The following is a 22,701-nucleotide window of genomic DNA, read 5'->3' as shown; positions in this document are numbered from 1 at the left end:
CGTGCTAAGGTATTCTTTTAAAAAGCAAGAGCTTGGGGATCTATCAGAGTTCAGATCCTAGGTTGAGCACTTACTAGCTGGGCCCCCGTGTGCAAGTTACTTAACTCCTCTGTGCCTCAGTTTCCATGCCTGTAAAATAAAAGGGGTAGCAGTGTCATTCCCAAAGATCACAGGATCAACTGAGACCAGGCCTGGAAATTATCTGGAGCAATACCTGGCGCACAGTAGGTATTAACTCATTTTCAATCTTAGTTTTATTGTGATTTTCACCTCATTTGTTATTTTACAATAGTTTATATGTGATTTTTCCCTCCTAGAAAGTAAGTGCTAACCTAGAGAGCGTCATACTGAGTGAAGTAAGTCAGACAGAGAAGGAGAAATATCACATGACATCCTTTGTATGTGGAATCTAAAAAGAAATGATACAAATGAACTTACAAAACAGAAACAGACTCACAAACTTAGAGAAGCAACTTATGGTGGGCAGGGAAAATGATAGGAGCAAGGGGTAGGTAGGAAGTTTGGGATGGACATGTGTAATACACACTGCTTTATTTAAAGTGGATAACCAACAAGGACCTACTGTATAGCACATGGACCTCTACTTAATGTTATGTGGCAGCCTGGATGGGAGGGGAGTTTGGAGCAGAATGGATACATGTATATGTGAGGCTGAGACCCTTGGCTGTTCACCTAAAACTATCACATTGTTAATTGGTTATTTGTTGTTGTTATAGTCGCTAAGTCAAGTCCAACTCTTTGTGACCCCAATGGACTGTAGCCCACCAGGCTCCCCTGTCCAAGGGATTTTCCAGGCAAGAATACTGCATTGGGTTGCCATTTCCCCCTCCATTGGATTTTCTTGACCCAGGCATTGAACAAGTGTTTCCTTCATTGCAGGCAGATTCTTTACTGCTGAGCCAGTAGGGAAGCCAAAAACAAAATAAAAAGTTAAAAAAAAAAAAAACACAACTGATATGTGACGAGAAAGGGAAAAAAAGAAAGTAAGCTCTTAGAAGAAAAGGATGTCTTATTCATCATGAATCCTTTGGAGTACCTAATGCAAAACAGGCCCTCAATATTTATTTGATTGCTGATTTACTTATTTACTCACATTACAAAACACAGTTGCTCTTATTAAATTTATCATCATCGGAAGAGGTCCAAACCTGTCTTCATACAGTGGAGAAACCAAATTAAATGACGTGGTGTCTGTTAGGCTAAATGGGAACACTGAGCTGTGTCCTGATGGATGGTGCGAACATATTCCGTGGGAGGAGGGTCTGTTTATCTGGTGACCTGGGTAACATGCTTTTATTGGCTCCTGCCATTGCTGGTAACACTTTCCTTGCATAATGAATTTTCACCAATTACATCCAAATAACATTTTTTCTTTCTTTAGTTGTTATTTATTTATATGAACTTCTTTTAAAATAATCTGTCCTAAACAAAATAATAAGAAGATTTGGGGAAAACTGCAAAGTAATTAAAGCCTTGTTGAAATAGATTGGTGTTAGGCACAGAAAACTTGGAAACAATTCAGATAAACAGATCTCCACATCTGAATGGTCTACATCCGAAGAGCCCATGCAGATTATCCAGTCTATTAAGTTACTGCCAGTTGTTTCTAAGGTCAAGAGACAATTAGGAAAGTGTTTTGAGTATCTGAAAGGAATTAAATCCGATGCTGATCTGTACCCAAAAGATGTCGATCCAAGTAATTGGTTCAGTAAGTCTTAGTGTGAGGACTTTTGAAATATCTCATTTGCTTTGTACACTGGAATGACATCAAAATGAGGTAATTCATTTAGTGGTTCTTTGAAAAACATCACTGCAGCCTTCATATGTAAAGCAGTATTACTATTACTAGAAGAAATCAGCCCATAAATCCTAACAATGATAAAAGCTGACATTAGGGTTGTATTATTTCAACTCATCAGGAATAACTGGACAATTTGTAATGAGTAATTCTTATAACCTGTGACTATGTGACCACTTGTACACATAATGATACTAGTTATCAGCTGCTTAATACAATGTGCTGTGTCCTTTATATTTCACATCCCACAATATTCATCACATTTCTAAGAATTCTGATTTCCATCCCAGGCGAAGAACTGGAAGTGAAGACAGGTTAAGTGGCTTACTCAGGATCACACAGCTCATAAAAGGCCTGAGCCTCTTAGATATTCAAATCGTGTCTGGTTGACTCTCGACTGTGTTCTTGACCTTAAACTGTACCACATCCTGTTTTCCACACTGCCTCCCACTGAGATCCCAGCTCCCTGGACTTCCGATGTGGAGCCTTGCCCCTCCACATTTCCTCATACACTCTCTCTACTTTTAGTACTTTACAATGTGAGTGCTTAGGGGGATCAGAGTGATCTGAAATTTCTGACTCATTAAAATGCACGATAAGGCATGATGATACAAGTTCTCCAAAACTCAATAACACCTGTGTCATTACACTCAAAGGGGATGTGGAAACCAACACCTCTCTGCTCTCACAGTCAGATAAAGCCACAGAAAAGCAGCATTTGATGTGCTAACTGTGATGCCTGAGTACCACCTCCTTATTCTCTGAAAATAAATGGCCCATCCTTCTTCTCAAAAGAAATCAGTAAGTACTGTCATATTTGTTATTTTTCACAAAGCACAGATATTTCTTTTTAGTACATAAAAGTGTTTTCAAGATCATTAATTTTCATAATGAGGCCCTGAAGAGCTGGAACATTTCCAAGGTCACATGGCCATCACACAGGTGTGTCCCTGTGCACCTGCATCCAGCAAGCACAGTCCCAGTATGACTTCCACTCATTCATAATTCCTTTATTCACCAGTTCGGTACATACTTAGTGAGCACTGGGGAGGTGCCAGGCACTGTGTAAAGTCCTGAAGTCCCTGTCTCGCTCCTGAAACCCTTAGAGCCCAGGGAATGGATACTGACAAGGAAACAGACAAAATCAAATCTGGGTGATGAGTGGTAAGAGGGACATATACTTCCAGCCATTGGGTGACTCAGCCATTGGGTGACTCTGACACATGTCTTCTGCTGCTGCTGCTAAGTCGCATCAGTCGTGTCCAACTCTGTGGGACCCCATAGACAGCAGCCCACCAGGCTCCCCCCGACCCTGGGATTCTCCAGGCAAGAACACTGGAGGGGGTTGCCATTTCCTTCTCCAATGCATGAAAGTGCAAAGTGAAAGTGAAGTCGCTCAGTCGTGTCTGACTCTCCATGACTCCATGGACTGCAGCCTACCAGACTCCTCCATCCATGGGATTTTCCAGGCAAGAGTACTGGAGTGGGGTGTCATTGCCTTCTCCGATGTCTTCTGCAGGAAGAGCTAATTTTGAGTCAGCATACAGCATCCTAGTAATCATGAATAAATAGGTCCTTTGGCTGAGTCTGCCTTCTCAGGATTCACAACCCTTGAAATTTAGAGTGAAAACAGTTCTGATGAACCTCTTTGCAGGGCAGGAAGAGAGATACATATGTAGCAAATGGACTTGTGGACACAGCAGGGGAAGGAAAAGGAGGCGCTAACTGAGAGTAGCACTGACATATATATTCTGTGCTGTGCTTAGTCACTTAGTCATGCCAGACTCTGTAGTGCACCAGGCTCCTCCATCCATGGGATTCTCCAGGCAGGAACACTGGAGTGGGTTGCCATGCGCTCCTCCACAGGATCTTTCCCACCCAGGCATCGAAGCCGCATCTGTTACGTCTCCTGCACTGGGAAGCAGGTTCTTCACCACTAGTGCCATGTGTAAAATAGGTGCTCGTGGGAAGCAGGGAGATCAGCCCACCACTCTTCGAAGACTAGACTAAAGGGATGGGATTGGGGCAGAGGGGTAGGAGGGAGGCCCAAGAGGGAGGGGACTTCTGTATACTTACAGCTGATTCACTTTGTCATATGGCAGAAACCATCACAACATTGTACAGCAATTCTCCTCCAATCAAAAAGAAAAGCCAGAGTAAGACTCTCACTATGGGGGGCATGTTATCTTCACCATGGCTAGTCTCCCATCCTTGGGACAGATGCATGGGACAGATGCAGATCTCTCCCCTCCAGGAGGCTAAATCTCACCAACTACATCCTCTGAACTCCCTTTCTCTATGGCTTCTGATTTAGTTTGTGTGTGCTTCATCACTCAGTCCTGTTCAACCCTATATGACTCCCAGACTGTAGTCTGCCAGGCTCCTCTGTCCATGGGATTTTTCAAGCAAGAATACTGGACTGGGTTGCCATTTCCTCCCCCAGGGGATCTTCCCAAGCCAGGGATCGAAACCACATCTCCTGTGTCTCCTGCACTGGCAGGCAGATTCTTTACCTGCTGAGCTATCAGTGAAAAGAAATATTGCCAAGAGATGAGAGGGTGGGAATTTCAGGGGTTTGGAGTATTCCCTCTCCCTCTCCCTCCCCACCACTCTCACTCAGCTTTGGCTCCTTCCATGAGCAGCGTCTGCTGAGAAAACATATACTGTGCAAACCTCTCTCCACAGCTCTGGCTCCCACTGGGCTCCAGGGCTGCTATTTCTTCCCAGTGCCCCAGCAACATTAGGTTGGCAATGGTTTCCTGGAGTTAGTCTATGGCACTTCCACATCTGTTTCCCCTTTAACCCTGCCCATACCTCTGATGAGCTTCCCAGCTGGCTCAGTGGTAAAGAATCCTCCTGCCAATGCAGGAGACACTTGAGGCTGGGGTTTGATCCCTGGCTTGGGCAGATTCCCTGGCAGAGGAAATGGCAACCCACTCCAGTATTCTTGCTTCAAAAATCCCATGGACAGAGGAGCCTGACTGACTACAGTCCATGGGATCACAAAAAGTCAGACACAGCTGGGCGACTGAACACACACACACACAGCTTTGGAGCCAGTCCTTCATTAAAGCCTCTGTTTTTTGCCAGGACCCTGACTGATACAGTGACACAACAATGTCAGCTCTGCTTTCTACTATATTTTGAAGCGTGGGAAAATGTAGTTTTGAGGATGAGATACTCAATGGCTTCTGACATTTTTAAGGAAAAAAAAATTCATTTTTGACCTGAATCAGGATTCTGTTTTGATCTTCTAGAAGAGAAGAGAACCAGACTGAGTCTCTAGTCCCGGCTGCTGTAAGTGGCATAAGGAGTTCATTTTTGTCAACAATTCTATGCTGTGCTTTGCAGCCATTGCATAGTTTAGTATAAGGCTGGAGAAAATTAAGAAACTTAGTATCACACCCAGTCTAGTCAATGACAGGACTGGGTTTTAGGTTGTTTCTACCTGACTCTAAAGCTTATGCATGTTCTTTTACATGAGTGTCTCCCTTTTAATTCACAAACTTACTCTTCTGACTTGAAATATTCTTCCTTGGTTCCACTTTATGTAATTACCTGGATGTTTCATCAACACTTCAGGATCAAATCTGTCTCTCTCGCTCTCATTCTCATGTTTTCCTTCTGCCCCAGCCCAGAAGTGGTTGGACGGTCGTATCATCTGTTCCATGTGCTCAGAAGCTCAGGGACTTCTGTTTATCCTATCACACCAGTTAATGTCAAGAGCCCCAAATGTGTCATAATAAACTGCATGGAGCCTTAGGCTGTAGCATCTGTCTTAAGTGGAGGGAGAATCCCCTTTCCTACTTCTTCTTACATTTTCTTTTTATATGCTTAGCCATAGTTCTCAAGACGATCCAGGCTTACCACCTTCCTATTCTTTCCCACTTCACACATCCAGGGCTGAATGATTATTGCCCCTTTCCCAGTCACTCTCTGCTCTCCTTACCAAACTCTCCATACACAACCGATCAGAAAATGTAGAGTGGTCCCAGTGCACCATGCAATGTGAAGCAGGGATGGAGAGCTGGGGGGCCAGGACAACGGGAATATGTGTGATGCCTTTTGCTTATCATCAACAGATTAAGTGTAAATTGCTATACAGCATACCTTTCTTGAATCACTCCCATTCTATAGATTTCCCTTCTTTCTTTATTCTACTATACATCTATTTATACCTTGGTTTCCTGAAAGAGTTTCCTACTGGTCCTTCTTCTTTCCAGCTTTTCCTCCCATGTGGGGTTCTAAGCACAGAGCTTTCCTCCCCACCTTTCTGTGATTTTTCTCTTTCATCACATGCTTCATGTATACTTTAAGCCTCTTTTTTATTGCTATTGTTACTATCATTTTCTCTAAATAAGTTAATAATTTTATTATTGTGTGTGTGTTAGTGATTCAGACATGTCTGACTCTGCAATCCCATCAACAGTAGCCTGCCAGGCTGCTCTGTTCCTGGGATTCTCCAGGCAAGAATACTGGAGTGGGTTGCCATGCCCTTCTCCAGGAGATCTTCCTGACCCAGAGATCAAATCCGGGTCTCCTGCACTGAAGGCGGATTCTTTACCATCTGAGCTACCAAGGAAGCCTTAATTTTATTATTATTATTCAGTTCAGTTCAGTTCAGTCGCTCAGTCATGTCCAGCTCTTTGCGACCCCATGAACCGCAGCACGCCAGGCCTCCCTGTCCATCACCAACTCCCGGAGTTCACCCAGACTCACGTCCATCGAGTCAGTGATGCCATCCAGCCATCTCATCCTCTGTCGTCCCCTTCTCCTCCTGCCTCCAATCCCTCCCAGCATCAGAGTCTTTTCCAATGAGTCAACTCTTCGCATGAGGTGGCCAAAGTACTGGAGTTTACCATATTATTATTATTAAAGCAATATATATCAAACTGGAATCTCCCTGAGAATGCTGACTACGTTGCTCAAGGGACCAGAAATTCTCTTAAAAATTTAAAGTTTGGGTTTTTACTTCATTTATAATCTAAAAGAAAACCACACACAATATAAAATTACCAAGCTTCATTTGTTTTTTTTTTTTTTTTTTTTTTTTTTTTTTTTTTTTAATTTTATTTTATTTTTAAACTTTACATAACTGTATTAGATTTGCCAAATCCAAGCTTCATTTGGATGTATAAGTTAGGACTGCCTGATTTCAGTACTTGCATTAGCATTTGAATTTATTACTGCAAAGAAAAAAAAATATTTTCATCCCAATAATGGCAGTGGAGTTTGTATTAGGCTCACCCTCCTGCTAATAACAATTAAAAACTCTGGAAAAAATATAACATGAAGTATTTGAAAGCAGTGGAGAGAAACCCAAAGCAGAATTGGAGGACATACAATCCTTGAGGAAAGAGAAGCATGGCAGGTGAGTTCCACCTATAGATGGTTCATTTTTAAGGGAGCTGACCAGTGTGCCATGCTTGAGGAAAAAAAAAAATGGAACTCAAGGAAAAAGTGGTCCCACTGAGCTATAGAGACCAAGGTTGTAATCAGGGCCTTCGTAAAGGCTGGAAGTAGAAGAAAAGCCTAAAAGGAGAGATCCATAGATGGAGTTCCCTCAAAGTCTGTACACAATTCCCTTGAAATCCTTGGCTGACTCCTAAACTGTGTACAAGATAAGCTTGTAGGAAACGCAGCAGAAATCAGCTAGCTGGGAGTTTAAAAAGCAAAACTGGTCCTATAGCAGCTACTGGAGATAGGAAGATAGAGATTGGAGCTCAGGTTCTGCCAAATTAGAAGGGCAGGAGGAATAAAAAGAAGACTATGCCTAAGCGCATTATAGTCAAACTGCTGAAAACTGAAAAGGAAGACTAATTCTTGAAAGAATCCAGATGATAAAAGACATATTACGTATGGAAATAATAGTGAGAGATGGCTGATAGCTCAACACAAATAGTAGAAGCCAGAAGATAACAGAAATACATTTCAAATATAAAAACAAAGGAAATTCTACGTTGACACAGAATTCTATATCAATAAATATCCTTCATGAGGAAGGCAATAAAAAAGATTTTCAGACAAATAAAACCTGAGGAAATTTGTCACCAACAGATTGACACTGCAAGAAAGGCAAAAGCAAACTCTTTAAGTGGAAGGGAATAATGCCACATGCAAACCAAGTTATTAGCACATGAAAAGGATCATACATCATGACCAAGTGGAATTCATCCCTGAGATGCAAGGATGGGTCAACATACACAAACCACATTGACGGAATAAAAGGTGAAAAGCACATGATCATCAATAGATGCAGAAAGTGTTTGGCAAAATTCAGTACCCTTTCATAATAAAACAGCAACAACAAAAACCACCTAATTAGGAACAGAAAAAAATTACTGCATCATAATGAAGGACATATATGAAAAACCCACATCTAACATCCATACTCGGCAGTGAAAAACTGAATATTTCGATTATGTCTCTATTTTATGAAACTGAATTTTACTAGTTACTATGGAAAATGGTTTGTGTAGGAAGGAGAGATGCTCTGTGTTTCTAACCCACGCCTCGACTTACACGCTATGTCCACTATGTGTGCCCACAATCAAGTTACTCACATTTCCATTCTTTCACATTTTCTGTTATATATTTACAGTGTCCATCTGTTAATAAAGCAGTAAAATATTAATATGTTGTCATTAATCACCAAACAGTAATTGAAACTTTAACACATGGCAGTCCTTATTAGATTCTACTCCAGGGACTGAATAAATAACTTCTAAGAGTCCTTTTCAAAGTCACCTTACAATTGAGACCTAGCTAATCCTAGGCCTTATTAGTAACTTTGTTCATGTGACAAGGATGGGTGGCAAGAAGATACCAATGATGGAAACCCAAGCTCCCTAAAGAGAGTGAAGGGAGGGTAGAAGGAAGTTAATTGGAGAAATGCCACTGAAATAGAACTTGAAATCCTACAACAGAGCTTCTAGTTATCTATTCTTAGGACAAGACAGCGTGGTATAGCTGTCATAGGATTGGATAATTCTGTTTATGTCAAACTTCATAGGCATGCAAAACTGAGTCCCCAGGGCCCCAAGTACGAACTGGGGGACACATATATTTAGGATATGGTCATCATCATTTAGACTTTGCAGCCAGAGATGCTGAGCTCTGTCTGATGCAGTCAATCATCTGTTCAAGTGTGTCTGCAGCCTCTGAGCTAGAATGCTGTTTTTGTTGTTGTTATTTGCCATTGACAATATGCCGAGGTTCCTTTCTGTTACAGAAAATGATGCTCAGATTATTCATTCAGATGCCTAAAGTCTGCCATTAAGTCTCCAAATAATAGATGCTATTTTTTTTTTTAATTTCAAACAAAGGTTTCAGTCCTCTAGATTCAATTCAGTCGCAGCTACTGGATAGAGAGGCCTTGAATTTAGAAAAGTGGTACCTGGGGTTTTAAATACGTCCTCACCATGCAAAACAGCAAGAGCTCAACAACACAATGCCCACTCTGAAAATGCAGCCTGGAAAGGAGCCTCAATTCACCCTTCATGGAAACCAAATTATTAATATAGAATTATGAAATGCTCTGGGGATGTGATTAACATGAATGAATCTATATATACAGGTACAGTCTGTTTTAATATTATGCCTATGGGGAAAATCACTTTAAGAATGCCAATGATTGTCATCCAAGCAGGCAAATGGAAATTATGTTCCATTCTTTATAAAGTTGACAGGAGAGAATGCTTCTCTGAGCTATAGAATGTGAATAAAAGCAGGATTGGCTGTGATTCCAGACCTGCCTATCTGTTGAGAGACTAACAGTGTTGGTGTTCTGAGTTTAAAATTCAGATCTGAGAGATGGCACACACAGGAATAAATCAGCATATCTTACTATCTCAAAGATTCACTGGTCTGAACCCCACTTTCCTCTTGAAACAAATTAAAATATTTACATGTGCAGGCCCTAAGTGTTATGATTCACTCAAATTCAAAGGAGGTCTCTTGTGAAATATTAATACTTGGCAATAATGGAAAGAATCCTGTCTGTTTAACAAGCTCTATGCTGTGCTATAAGCTATAATCAATAGATAGTTTTGATTAGGATGATAATAGTGCATTTACTATTTTATAGATGAAAATGAAAGGCCAAACAAGTTAGCAAAGCCGATGGTGGTTTTTATAGTTGCTGTTTTATTATGAAAGGGTACTGAATTTTAATGATGTCATAGAAGCGACATCATTAAAAATGGAGATAATTGCCACTGCTTTTCTATGCCCATGAATTTTCCCATACAAGTTTTCCCAAAAAGTTTAATGTGATTATTGACAACCAGTTTATCTTCAGGAGAAAATAAGATGATCAATACAAATTTCTGTAAGTGTTCTCAGAGAGAACATTTCCTCTTAGTACGTAAATACTATGGGTTTACAAAAACAATTTCAAAAATGAGAAGGTAAACAAATAGGCAAAACTAATTTTGTTTCAACCAATGTGTAAGTGTTAAAGTCAGATTTTGCTGCTGCTGCTGCTGCTGCTAAGTTGCTTCAGTCGTGTCTGACTCTGTGCAACCCCATAGACAGCAGCCCACCAGGATCCCCCGTCCCTGGGATTCTCCAGGCAAGAACACTGGAGTGGGTTGCCATTTCCTTCTCCAATGCATGGAAGTGGAAAGTGAAACTGAAGTCGCTCAGTCGTGTCCGACTCTTAGCGACCCCATGGACTGCAGCCCACCAGGCTCCTCCGTCCATGGGATTTTCCAGGCAAGAGTACTGGAGTGGGTTGCCATTGCCAGTCAGATTTTATTAAACCATAATTCATGCCTTTGGTGCTACTAATTTGACTATGATGATAGAGGCAAGAAGATTCATTCATGTGTGAAAACTGTTGGTGGATTATAATGGACTGAAGCACCTGAGTGAACTGTTGATTAACTCTTACAATTATATCGCCATGGACAACCCAAGAGAGTAAACTGATATGTTTTACTTGAATTTCTATCCTTTATGAAAAGATTTATATCTTTTACCTAAACCAAATCCCTTACTATTATACAGTGGAAGTGGCAAATAGAGTCAAGGGATTAGATCTGATAGACAGAATGCCTGAAGAACTACAGACAGAGGTTCATGACATTATACAGGAGACAGTGATCAAGGACCATCCCCAAGAAAAAGAAATGTAAAAAGACAAAATGGTTGTCTGAGGAAACCTTACAAATAGCCGAGAAAAGAAGAGAAGTAAAAGGCAAAGGAGAAAAGGGAAGATATACAGATATGTAAATATAAAGACATGCAGAGTTCCAAAGAATAGCAAGGAGAGATAAGAAAGCCTTCCTCAGTGATCAGTGCAAAGAAATACAGGAAAACAACAGAATGGGAAAGACTAGAGATCTCTTCAAGAAAATTAGAGATACCAAGGGAACATTTCATGCAAAGATGGGCTCGATAAAGGACAGAAATGGTACGGACCTAACAGAAGCAGAAGATACTAAGAAGAGGTGGCAAGAATACACAGAACTATACAAAAAAGATCTTCATGACCCAGATAATCATGATGATATAATCACTACCTAGAGCCAGACATCCAGCAGTCCAAAGTCAAGTGGGCCTTAGGAAGCATCACTACGAACAAAACTAGTGCAGGTGATGGAATTCCATCTGAGATAATTCAAATTCTAAAAGATGATGCTGTGAAAGTGCTGTATTCAATATGCCAGCAAATTTGGAAAATTCAGCAGTGGCCACAGGACTGGAAAAGGACAGTTTTCATTCCAATTCTAAAGAAAGACAATGACAAAGAATGTTCAAACTACCGCACAATTGCACTCATCTCACATGCTAGCAAAGTAATGCTCAAAATTCTCCAAGCCAGGCTTGAACAGTACGTGAACCATGAACTTCCAGAGGTTCAAGCTGGATTTAGAAAAGGTAGAGGAACCAGAGATCAAATTGTCAACATCCACTGGATCATTGAAAAAGGAGAGTTCCAGAAAAACATCTACTTCTGCTTCATTGACTACACTAAAACCTTTGACTGCATGATCACCACAGACTGTGGGAAATTCTTCAAGAGATGGGAATACCTAACCACCTTACCTGCCTCCTGAGAAATCTGTATGCAGGTCAAGAAGCAACAGTTAGAACCAGACATGTAACAATGGACTGGTTCCAAAATGGGAAAGGAGTGCGTCAAGGCTAAATATCGTCACCCTGCTTATTTAACTTATATGCAGAATACATCATGAGAAATGTGCTGGACTGGATGAAACACAAGCTGAAATCAAGATTTCTGGGAGAAATATCAATAACCTCAGATATGCAGGTGGCACCCCCTGAAGAGCCTCTTGATTAAAGTGAAAGGGCAGAGTGAAAATGCTAGCTTAAAACTCAACATTCAAAAAATGAAGATCATGGCATCCGGTCCCATCACTTCATGGCAAAAAGATGAGGAAACAAGGGAAACAGTGACAGACTTTATTTTCTTGGGCTCCAAAATCACTGCAGATGGTGACTGCAGCCTTGAAATTAAAAGACACTTGCTCCTTGGAAGAAAAACTATGACCAACCTAGATAGCATATTAAAAAGCAGAGACATTACTTTGCTGACAAAGGTCCATCTAGTCAAAGCTATGGTTTTTCCAGTGGTCATGTATGGATGTGAGAGTTGAACTATAAAGAAAGCTGAGAGCTGAAGAATTGATGCTTTTGAACTGTGGTGTTGGAGAAGACTCTTGAGAGTTCCTTGGACTGAAAGGAGATCAAACTAGTCAATCCTAAAGAATATCTACCCTGAATATTCGTTGGAAGGACTGATGCTGAAGCTGAAGCTCCAATATTTTGGCCACCTGATGCAAAGAACTGACTCATTTGAAAAGACCCTAATGCTGGGAAAGATTGAAGGCAGGAAAAGAAGGGAACTACAGACGATGAGATGATTGGATGGCATCACTGACTCAATGGATGTGAATTTGAGCAAGCTCCAGGAGTTGGTGATGGACAGGAAAGCCTGGCGTGCTGCAGTCCATGGGGTCACAAAGAGTCAGACATGACTGAGCAACTGAACCGAACTGATCTGATATCCTTTACAGAGAACTAAATGCTAATAGCCCATGTTGGGAATCTATTCTTGTATCCCAGAATCCTGTGCCATTAGTCTGATTCACCCACTAAGGATATGAAGAATGATTCTGACTCCCTTGTCATATAAAACTAAAGAGAACAGGCTCCAAGCCTGTTCTAACAAGCTCTAAGCTGTGCTCTAAACTATATTCAATAGATGGCTTTGATAAGGGTGATAATAATGAGCCTACTATTTTACTGATGAAAATGGAAAGCCAAACCAAGTTAGACAAGCTGATGGCTATTATGTCTACATTGGTAAACATTTAGATCTTCTCTGTGACATCATTAAAAAATGCAGATAATCGCCACTTCTTTTCATGCTCATCAATTTTCCTGTACAAGTTCTCTGAAAAAGTTTAATGTGATTATTGACAAGCAATTTATCTACATAAATACAAAATCATAGCAAAGATACCTTTGGATTTGCTTGCGCACCCTACCTTCTTTTAGTGGCAGCACCTCATCTTCCTTTTAAGGAAATAGGCTCCTTTTCCATAGCTCAGTCTGGATGGAAAAGATAATTAAAGAATCCCTTCTCTTATCTGCCCTGGGCATGTATCCTAAGCTGAGTCAATCAGTTTCTGTTTCCTGGGGAAAAAAATAATTTGAGAAAAGTGTTCTTCCTTTATCCTTTCCTTCAGTTCTTATAGTCATTCCATTTCCTCCCAAGAAAGACATATATGATTTAAATTAACTGGATCTGTTTCTGTTGCTTATACCCAAAGAATCCAGACACATAAAGCCATAGATCTCTATTGGTGGTAGGGACCTTAACTGGAAAAAAATGCAGGAAATCCCAAAACTATGGAAACACAGAAGATATGATGTGAGAGGAATGCACACAATCCACAGTATTAAACTGGGTTGGTACCAAGTCCTTAAAAATAGCAAAGGAGAGCAGGAAGGATTGTACAGTACATACACATTCCAACAGGAGTCAAGAAACTAGAGCCCAATCCACTTATTTCACAGATAAGGACAAGAAGCTCAGAGAAAAGTTATTTACTGAAAGTATTAGAACCAGCAGTAGCGTGGAGGTGTCCTGAATTGCAATTCCAATTTGCTATGTCTGTGTCATATTCCAAATTCCTGTAAATTCTGCTTTCACTCTTTTCAGGCTTCTGATGTGCTAAATTTATGACTGCTTCCAGAATTAAAACTACATACTCTCAGTAATCAAATATATTTTCCAAAATCTGAGCCCACAGCCAAAGAAGAGTTGTAATACTCTCTCCCCTGACTTGCGTCTTCCATCCCTCTGAGCCATTGTTCATTCTCAATGTTTATTTCAACTTTTTCTCCTTTAGATTTTATCCACTTTATCTATATCTGTCCCAAAGGAGATGATTGATGTTGGCAAAATTAACCTGGCTTTCAGGCTGAGGAAGTTAGGCCCATGACTCATGGAGTCAGACTTACTGGCAAAGGAGATGGGATAATACAGATTAGACAAGATACTGGACGTTTATTCCAGTTTGGTAGCTGAACTGAAAATTAAATCTAACCGGAGTCAACAGTACTTACAGAGAATCTACAATGTTTCCAGCACTATTCTAGGTTTTCTGAGAACTAGCAAAACAAAAACTTTTCTGCAAAGCAATGAAAAGTTTTCATAAGAAATGGGCTACATGCTAATAACAAGAGCTACACCATGTGTGACAGGCCACAGTGCTCAGCGCTGTCTTCTCTTTGAGAAAGTACCTTTCTGATCCATTGGTCATAAAAGCTCAGTCATAAAATGAAGACTATCAAAAATCAAAACTGGCCAGACTCCAGTACATACGAATTTTCATTATTGAATTAAAAAGTAGCCTAGAGCCAAAAAGAAGTCATGAAAGCTACAGGTGTAATTTCCTTTGAAGAAGCTCAAAGCCTCTTGCTCAGATGCTCAGTCATGTCTGACTCTGCAACCCCATGGACTGTAGCCCACCAGGCTCTTCTGTCCACTTGATTCTCCCGGCAAGAATACTGGAGTATTTCCTTCTCCAGGGATTTCCCTGACCCAGGGATCAGACCTGTGTCTCTTACATCTCCTGGACTGGCAAGTGGATTCTTTACCACCAGCACCATCTGAGAAGCCCTTAGAAATAATGAGTTTCATGGGCTCTTCAAAGGCCATGGGGAATTTAGCACAAGAGTTGGGATGGCAGTTCTAGCCTGCCATGTACCCACTGCTTTCCAAATAGAATTGTGAGATCAACACGATCTCACAATTCTATTTGGAAAGCAGTGGGTACATGGCAGGCTAGAACTGCCATCCCAACTCTTGTACCTGTGGCGGATTCATTTTGATATTTGGCAAATCTAATACAGTTATGTTAAGTTTAAAAATAAAATAAAATTTAAAAAATAAAAAAAAAAAAAAAAAAAAAAAAAAGAATTGTGAGATCAAAGGACGACCTCTTCTGTAGCAGCTTCATCCTCTTTGTCCAACTGCAGACATGCAATTTTGGCAGGAATAGAAGCTGTTACAGTGGTAGGCAGCAAAGGTTAGTGCGGCAAAAAAACACATCATGTCTAACCTTGATTTTCATGTTTGTTAGAAGCATGATCTTGGACAGATTGCTTAATTTCCACATCTATAAAAATATGATATCCATTGCTTGTAGTATAGTGAACTAAATATAATGAACCCTTCTAATTAAAATGTTGGATAAAATATTTATGTGAAAAATTTTAAAAAGGAGAGGGTGTGGAGAGAAAGAAACCCTTCTGCATTGTTGATGGGAATACCAATGGGTGCAGCCACTATGGGGAACAGTATGGAGGTTCCATAAGGAGCTAAAAATAGAACCACCATATGAGCCAGCAATTCTACTCCAGGGAATATATACAGAGAAAAACATGGTTGAAAGAACACATGCACCCCAATGTTCACTGAGGCACTGTTTACAATAGTCAAGACACGGAAGCAACCTAAATGTCCACCAACGGACAAATTGATAAAGAAGATGTGGTACATATATACAATGGAATATAACTCAGCCATTAAAAAGAATAAAATAATGTCATTTGCAGCAACGTGGATGGACCTGGAGATCATCATACTAAATGAAATAAGTCAGAGAAAGACAAATATCATATGATATCACTTATCAGTTCAGTTCAGTCACTCAGTTATGTTCGACTCTTTGTAACCCCATGGACGGCAGCACATCAGCCTTCCCTGTCCATCACCGACTCCCAGAGTTTACTCAAACTCATGCCCGTTGAGTCAGTGATGCCATCCAACCATCTCATCTTCTGTCGTCCCCTTCTCCTCACGCCTTCAACCTTTCCCAGCATCAGGGTCTTTTCAAATGAGTCAGTTCTTCACATCAGGTGGCCAAAGTATTGGAGCTTCAGCTTCAGCATCCTTCAGCAAAGGAGATCCTTCCAATGAATATTCAGGACTGATCTCCTTTAGGATGGACTGGTTGGATCTCCTTGCCGACCAAGGGACTCTCAAGTCTTCTCCAACACCACAGTTCAAAAGCATCAATTCTTCAGCACTCAACTTTCCTTATAATCCAACTCTCACACCCATACATGACTACTGTAAAAACCATAGCCTTGACTAGACAGACCTTTGCTGGCAAAGTAATGTCTCTGCTTTTTAATAAGCTGTCTAGGTTGGTCATAACTTTTCTGCCAAGGAGCAAGCATCTTTTAATTTCATGGATGCAGTCACCATCTGCAGTGATTTTGGAGCCCCCCTAAAATAAAATCTGTCACTGTTTCCATTGTTTTCCCATCTATTTGCCATGAAGTGATGGGACCAGATGCCATGATGTTCGTTTTCTGAATGTTGAGCTTTAAGCTAGAATTTTCACTCTGCCCTTTCACTTTCATCAAGAGGCTCTAGTTCTTTGCTTTCTGCCATAAGGGTGGTGTCATCTGCATATCTGAGGTTATTGATATTTCTCCCAGCAATCTCGATTCCAGCTTGTGCTTCTTCCAGCCCAGCGTTTCTCATGATGTACTCTGCATATAAGTTAAATAAGCAGGGTGACAATATACAGCCTTGATGTACTCCTTTCCCGTTTTGGAACCAGTCCATTGTTCCATGTCTGGTTCTAACTGTTCCTTCTTGACCTGCATACAGATTTACCAGGAGGCAAGTCAGGTGGTCTGGTATTCCCATCTCTTTAAGAATTTTCCACACTTTGTTGTGATCCACACAGTCAAAGGCTTTGGCATAGTCAATAAAGCAGAAGTAGATATCACTTATATGTGGACTCTCAAAAAAAAAGTGATCCAAGGACCTTATTTACAAAACAGATTCATAGACTTAGAGAAGGAACTTCTGGTTACCAGAAAGGAAGGGTGGGGACAGGGGAGGGATAGACTCAGAATTTGGGATTGATATGTACACACGGCTGTATTTAAAATAGATAATCAACAAGGACCTACTATGTAGCACAGGGAACTCTTCTCAATACACTGTAATAACCTAAGTGGAAAAGGAATTTGAAACAGAATAGATACATTACATATATAACTGAACCACTCTGCCGTATACCTGAAACTAACTCAATATTGCTAATCAACTGTACTTCAATATAAAACAAAATTTAAAAAAAAAAAGTACATTGTGCTATTTATTAAGTAAAAAATCTTCAGACGCAGAAGAATTATAGAATTACAGTTTTCAAATTAGCGTTTCCATTGCTGCATTTGTAATAGGCAAGAAAAGAAAGCAACCTAAATGCCCATCAACAGATGAATAAAGAAAATGTGATACATACATACAATAGAATATTACTCAGCCATAAAAAAGAATGCAATCATGCATTTGCAGCAACATGGATGGACCTGAAGATTATCATACTAAATGAAGTAAGTCAGACAAGAGAAAGATGGATATCATATGGTATCACTTATATATGGAATCTGAAAAAAAATACAAATGAGCTTATTTACAAAACAGAAATAGGCCCACACACATAGAAAACAAAGTTACAGTTATTGAAGAGTAATGGGGGCAGAATAAATTAGGAGAATGGAATTAACATATTTACACTGCTGCTGTGCTGCTAAGTCGCTTCAGTCGTGTCCGACTCTGTGCGACCCTATAGACGGCAGCCCACCAGGCTCCTCTGTCCCTGGGATTCTCCATGCAAGAATACTGGAGTGGGTTGCCATTTCCTTCTCCAATGCATGCATGCATGCTAAGTTGCTTCAGCCATGTCCGGCTCTGTGCAATCCTATGGACAGCAGCCCACCAGGCTCCTCCATCCACAGGATTCTCTAGGCAAGAATACTGGAGTGGGTTGCCATTTCCTTCTCCAATATTTACACTACTATATATAAAACAGATAACCAACAAGGACCTACCATATAGCACAGGAAACTTGTCTCAGTATTCTGTAATAATCTATAAGGAGAAACAATCTGAAAAAAAAAATATGTGTTTTCAGAAACAATCTGAAAAAGAATATACACACACACATTCACTGTGCTATACACCAACTCACTGTGCTGTATACCTGAAACTAACATGATATTGTAAATCAACTGTACTCCAATCAAAAAAAATATTTGGAGAATCATAAATTTAAAAAATAGAAAGCCAAGTAAAAGAGAGCATTTTCCTTGGAGTCACCTGATGAACCTTGAGTTCCAAGTTTTGCTTTTGAGTCTATAAAAATTCTAGAACAAAGGAGAAGAGCCCAGGTCCTCCCCTAAGTGAGAAGTCTAATAAAGACTGCATTGTCCTTATTTTGAGTCATAAAATACTTTGAAAAACTTTAAAAAATTGGTATCCTATAAAAGGAGACAAAAATATCCATAATTTTAAATTACATAATTTACTGTGGTTAAATTTTACATATACTTCTAAATAATTCATGTAGAGATTGTCCTTATATACAACTTCACCTAGAATTATCCTGGTTGTGTCTCTTGTCTTCATATAATTAATGATGGTGCATTCTTTTATTCCCAAATGTGTCCTAATTTAGAGGATAGTGTATATGATCATAGAACTGAGACCTCTAGAAAAAATCATAATTTTTAAAGTAATTAGCAATAAACAGTAAAGACCTATTTACATATAGAAAATTGTGAGATATTACATTAATTGACAGCAATGCCACTCCTAGGCATATCCTCTAGGGAGTATATTTGCTATTGAAACTTTAAAAGGGATAATTCTGGGGTTTTTTAATTGTATGCATTTAGCTGCAGTTTGATAATTTGATACAGGTATACATGGTGAAATATTCACCACAATCAAACTGAGTAGCATATCCATCATCTCACACAGTTTCCATTATTTATTTTTTTTTCTGTGGTAACACTTAGGATCTACCCTCTTAGAAGATTTCATGTCTACAGCATAGCAGCATAGTGTTACTTATAATCACCATTTTACACATTAGTTCTCCACAATTTATTCATATTGCTTAACTGAAACCTTTTACTCCTTGAGCAACACCTCTCCCATTTCCTCATGATCCCAGATCCTGATAATCACCATTATACTCTGTTTCTATGAGTTTGACTATTTTAGATTCCACTTATAAGTGAGATTAATGGTGCTGAGCATGTTTTCATAGACCATACTCTCAGGTATATGAGAGCGCATTCACTGTTCCAGGAAAACTGGACAGAACAATTAAAACAGACTTCAAAAGCATAAGATTAATTTTTTTTCAGATAGCAAGAAAAGATACAAAAATTCAAAGTAGAAAAATCAACAAATTCTCAGATTTCTCTACAGTCACTTTTAAAGCCAGAAAAGTAGATGAAGTTTTCCAAACTTTTGAAGAAATGTGACAATCAGTGACTTATTTACAGTCTCATCCTTCAACAGACCTTCTGGCATCTGCAAGACTTGATATATACAACACTTGAAATATTTTTGAAAATAATTACTTGATTATAACTCCAGTTAGCCAAGAGGAAACCAATAATATAGAACTCAGGAAAGAAACAGAAATGATTAAAAAAATAAAACTAACTCTGGAAATTATGGTTACAGAATAGAATATATACCTTACAAAATAAAACTAATAACACAACAAATATCCATCAGCAGATGAATGGATAAGAAAGCTGTGGTACATATACACAATGGAGTATTACTCAGCCATTAAAAAGAATACATTTGAATCAGTTCTAATGAGGTGGATGAAACTGGAGCCTATTATACAGAGTGAAGTAAGCCTGAAAGAAAAACACCAATACAGTATACTAACGCGTATATATGGAATTTAGAAAGATGGTAACGATAACCCTGTATATGAGACAGCAAAAGAGACAATGATGTATAGAACAGTCTTTTGGATTCTGTGGGAGAGGGAGAGGGTGGGATGATTTGGGAGAATGGCATTGAAATATGTATAATATCATATATGAAACGAGTCGCCAGTCCAGATTCGATGCACGATACTGGATGCTTGGGGCTGGTGCACTGGGACGACCCAGAGGGATGGTATGAGCAGGGAGGAGGGAGGAGGGTTCAGGATGGGGAACACATGTATGCCTGTGACGGATTCATTTCAATATATGGCAGAACCAATACAATATTGTAAAGTTTAAAAATAAAATTAAATTAAAAAAAACATAACAAATAATAGTATAGTAATTGATAGTTACTTAAATTGATACTATAACGGCATTAATGTTTTTCTTTATCTATTCTGCAAGTATTTAATGAGGACCTACTACATGCCAGGCAGTATACTGTTTTAGGGACTGTTTAGGGGATCCTGGTGGCTCAGAAGGTAAACAATCTGTCTGCAATTAAGGAGATGTGGGTTTGATCCCAGGTCAGCAATATCCCCTGGAGAAGGGGAAGGCTGGCTACCCACTCCAGTATTCTTGCTTGGAGAATCCCATGGACAAAGGAGCCTGGTGGGCTACAGTTCATGGAGTTGCAAAGAGTCAGACATGACTGAGGAACTAACACTAGGGGATCCAGTGGTAAAATGGGACAAATGCTCACTAAACTCACATTTCAAGGAGTTAAAAATACACAGGTGTGCTCAACTGACATGTAAAAATAAAATTATGGAATAGTCCTAGATTTACAGAAAGTTTCCATATACCCCAAACTGTGTGTGCACGCTTAGTCACGCGGTCATGTCCGACATTTTGCGACACCACAGACTAGCCGGCCACTATCTTCCATCTATGGGGATTCTCCAGGCAAGAATACTGCAGTGAGTTGCCATGGGTCCCCTCTTATTAACCTCTTAAAGATACATGGTACAGATTTTACTATTAATGAACCAAAATTGATAATTTTTACTGAAATCCATAATTTAGTTCGCACTTCGTACAGATTTTCTTAGTTCATAACCCAATGTCCTTTTTCTGTCTTGTGATCCCATCCAGGTACCACATGAGGCTTCTCTAGGCTTTGACAGTTTCCCAAACTTTCCTCATTTTTGATGACTTAGACAACTTTGAGGAGTACTGGTCAGACATTTAATAGAATGATCTTCCCTTGGGATTTGTTTGGAGATTTTTTTTGTTGTTTATTTTTCAAGATTTGACTGGATTTATAAATTTGGAGGAGGAAGAAGACAGAGGTAAAGTGACATTCCCATCATATTATATTAAGGGTATATGCTCTGAAGACATCTTTCACTGTTGATATTTTCATGGATCACCTGTTGACAGGTTTCCACTATAAAGTTACCTTTTTTCCCCTATCTATGCTGTACTCTTTAGAAGGAGGTCACTATGCACAGCCCACATTCAAGGAGGGAGAGTTATAATTTGTCTCCACGAAGGAAATATAAGATTACCAGCATAAATTATTTGGAACTATTCTGCAGAGATGTATCCTTTATGCCCCATTTCATTATTCATTTATATTGGTTTGAACCCATAGATATTTATTTTGCATTCTGCATTATTAATCCAATACTTTATTTTGTTGCTCAAACTGTTCTAGCTTTGGCCATTGAGAACTCTTTGTGTGGCATACTCTCACCGTGCACTGTGGGATGTGTATTGTGCGTGTGTGTTTGTATGGCTGTGTATACATGTGCATCTTAGTACTTCCTTACTTTCTGGTACTGTGTTCCAGAATTCCAGGCTCATCTTCCATACTTCCTGCCCCAGTCCTAGATTCAAAGATACAGTCATATTTCCAAGGAGTCCTTTAAAAATTTTCATTTTCAATGAGTAGCATTAAAAACCAAGAGCTGAGTGTTAGATGTGCTTGCTGCCCTTGGAGTATCTTTACTTCTATAGTAACTCACTGATGTAACAAGGAAATATATGTTTATACTAACCTGTGTGTATGTGTATGCCTATATTTTGTGTGTAACCACCTGTATCTGTATTAAGCTAAACATGAGCCCATACTGTCTCCAACTCTAATCGATTACCATGTGGATCTTCCTAACTTCTCCACTTTCTTAGCTATAATTTCTGCTCCAACAGTGAGAATTTGGTTCTTACCATAACCATCAATTTGCTTAATCATTTAATTCCAGCATATACATAGAGTAATTTTAAAATTGTGAACCTGTACCACCATGTACCCCAACTGTAGAGATGATGGTGCTTATGTACAGTTGCTTTTGCACTTGTTATTCAGAGAAGGTTCATTTCCAAAGCTAATTACTTCAATCCCTTCTCCACCCCCTCCTCAGCTCCTCAGTGAAGTTGTTTTTTATCAGTTTAGTTCAGTTAGATTCTTGGCCCATATATTGCATTATACCATGAGATCTCAGAACCTCCTAAATGCTTTGTTAAGATTTCTATAAACTAAAGTTCACTCTTGATGCTACAAAGTTCTTTGAGTTTTGACCAGTGGGTAGTGTCATATCCACCATTATAGTATCCTATGGACTAGTTTCATCCCC

This window comes from Bubalus bubalis, chromosome 13 (assembly GCF_019923935.1).
Source record: "Bubalus bubalis isolate 160015118507 breed Murrah chromosome 13, NDDB_SH_1, whole genome shotgun sequence".
Taxonomy (NCBI): Eukaryota; Metazoa; Chordata; class Mammalia; order Artiodactyla; family Bovidae; genus Bubalus; species Bubalus bubalis.
Note: the sequence above shows the minus strand (reverse complement) of the source record.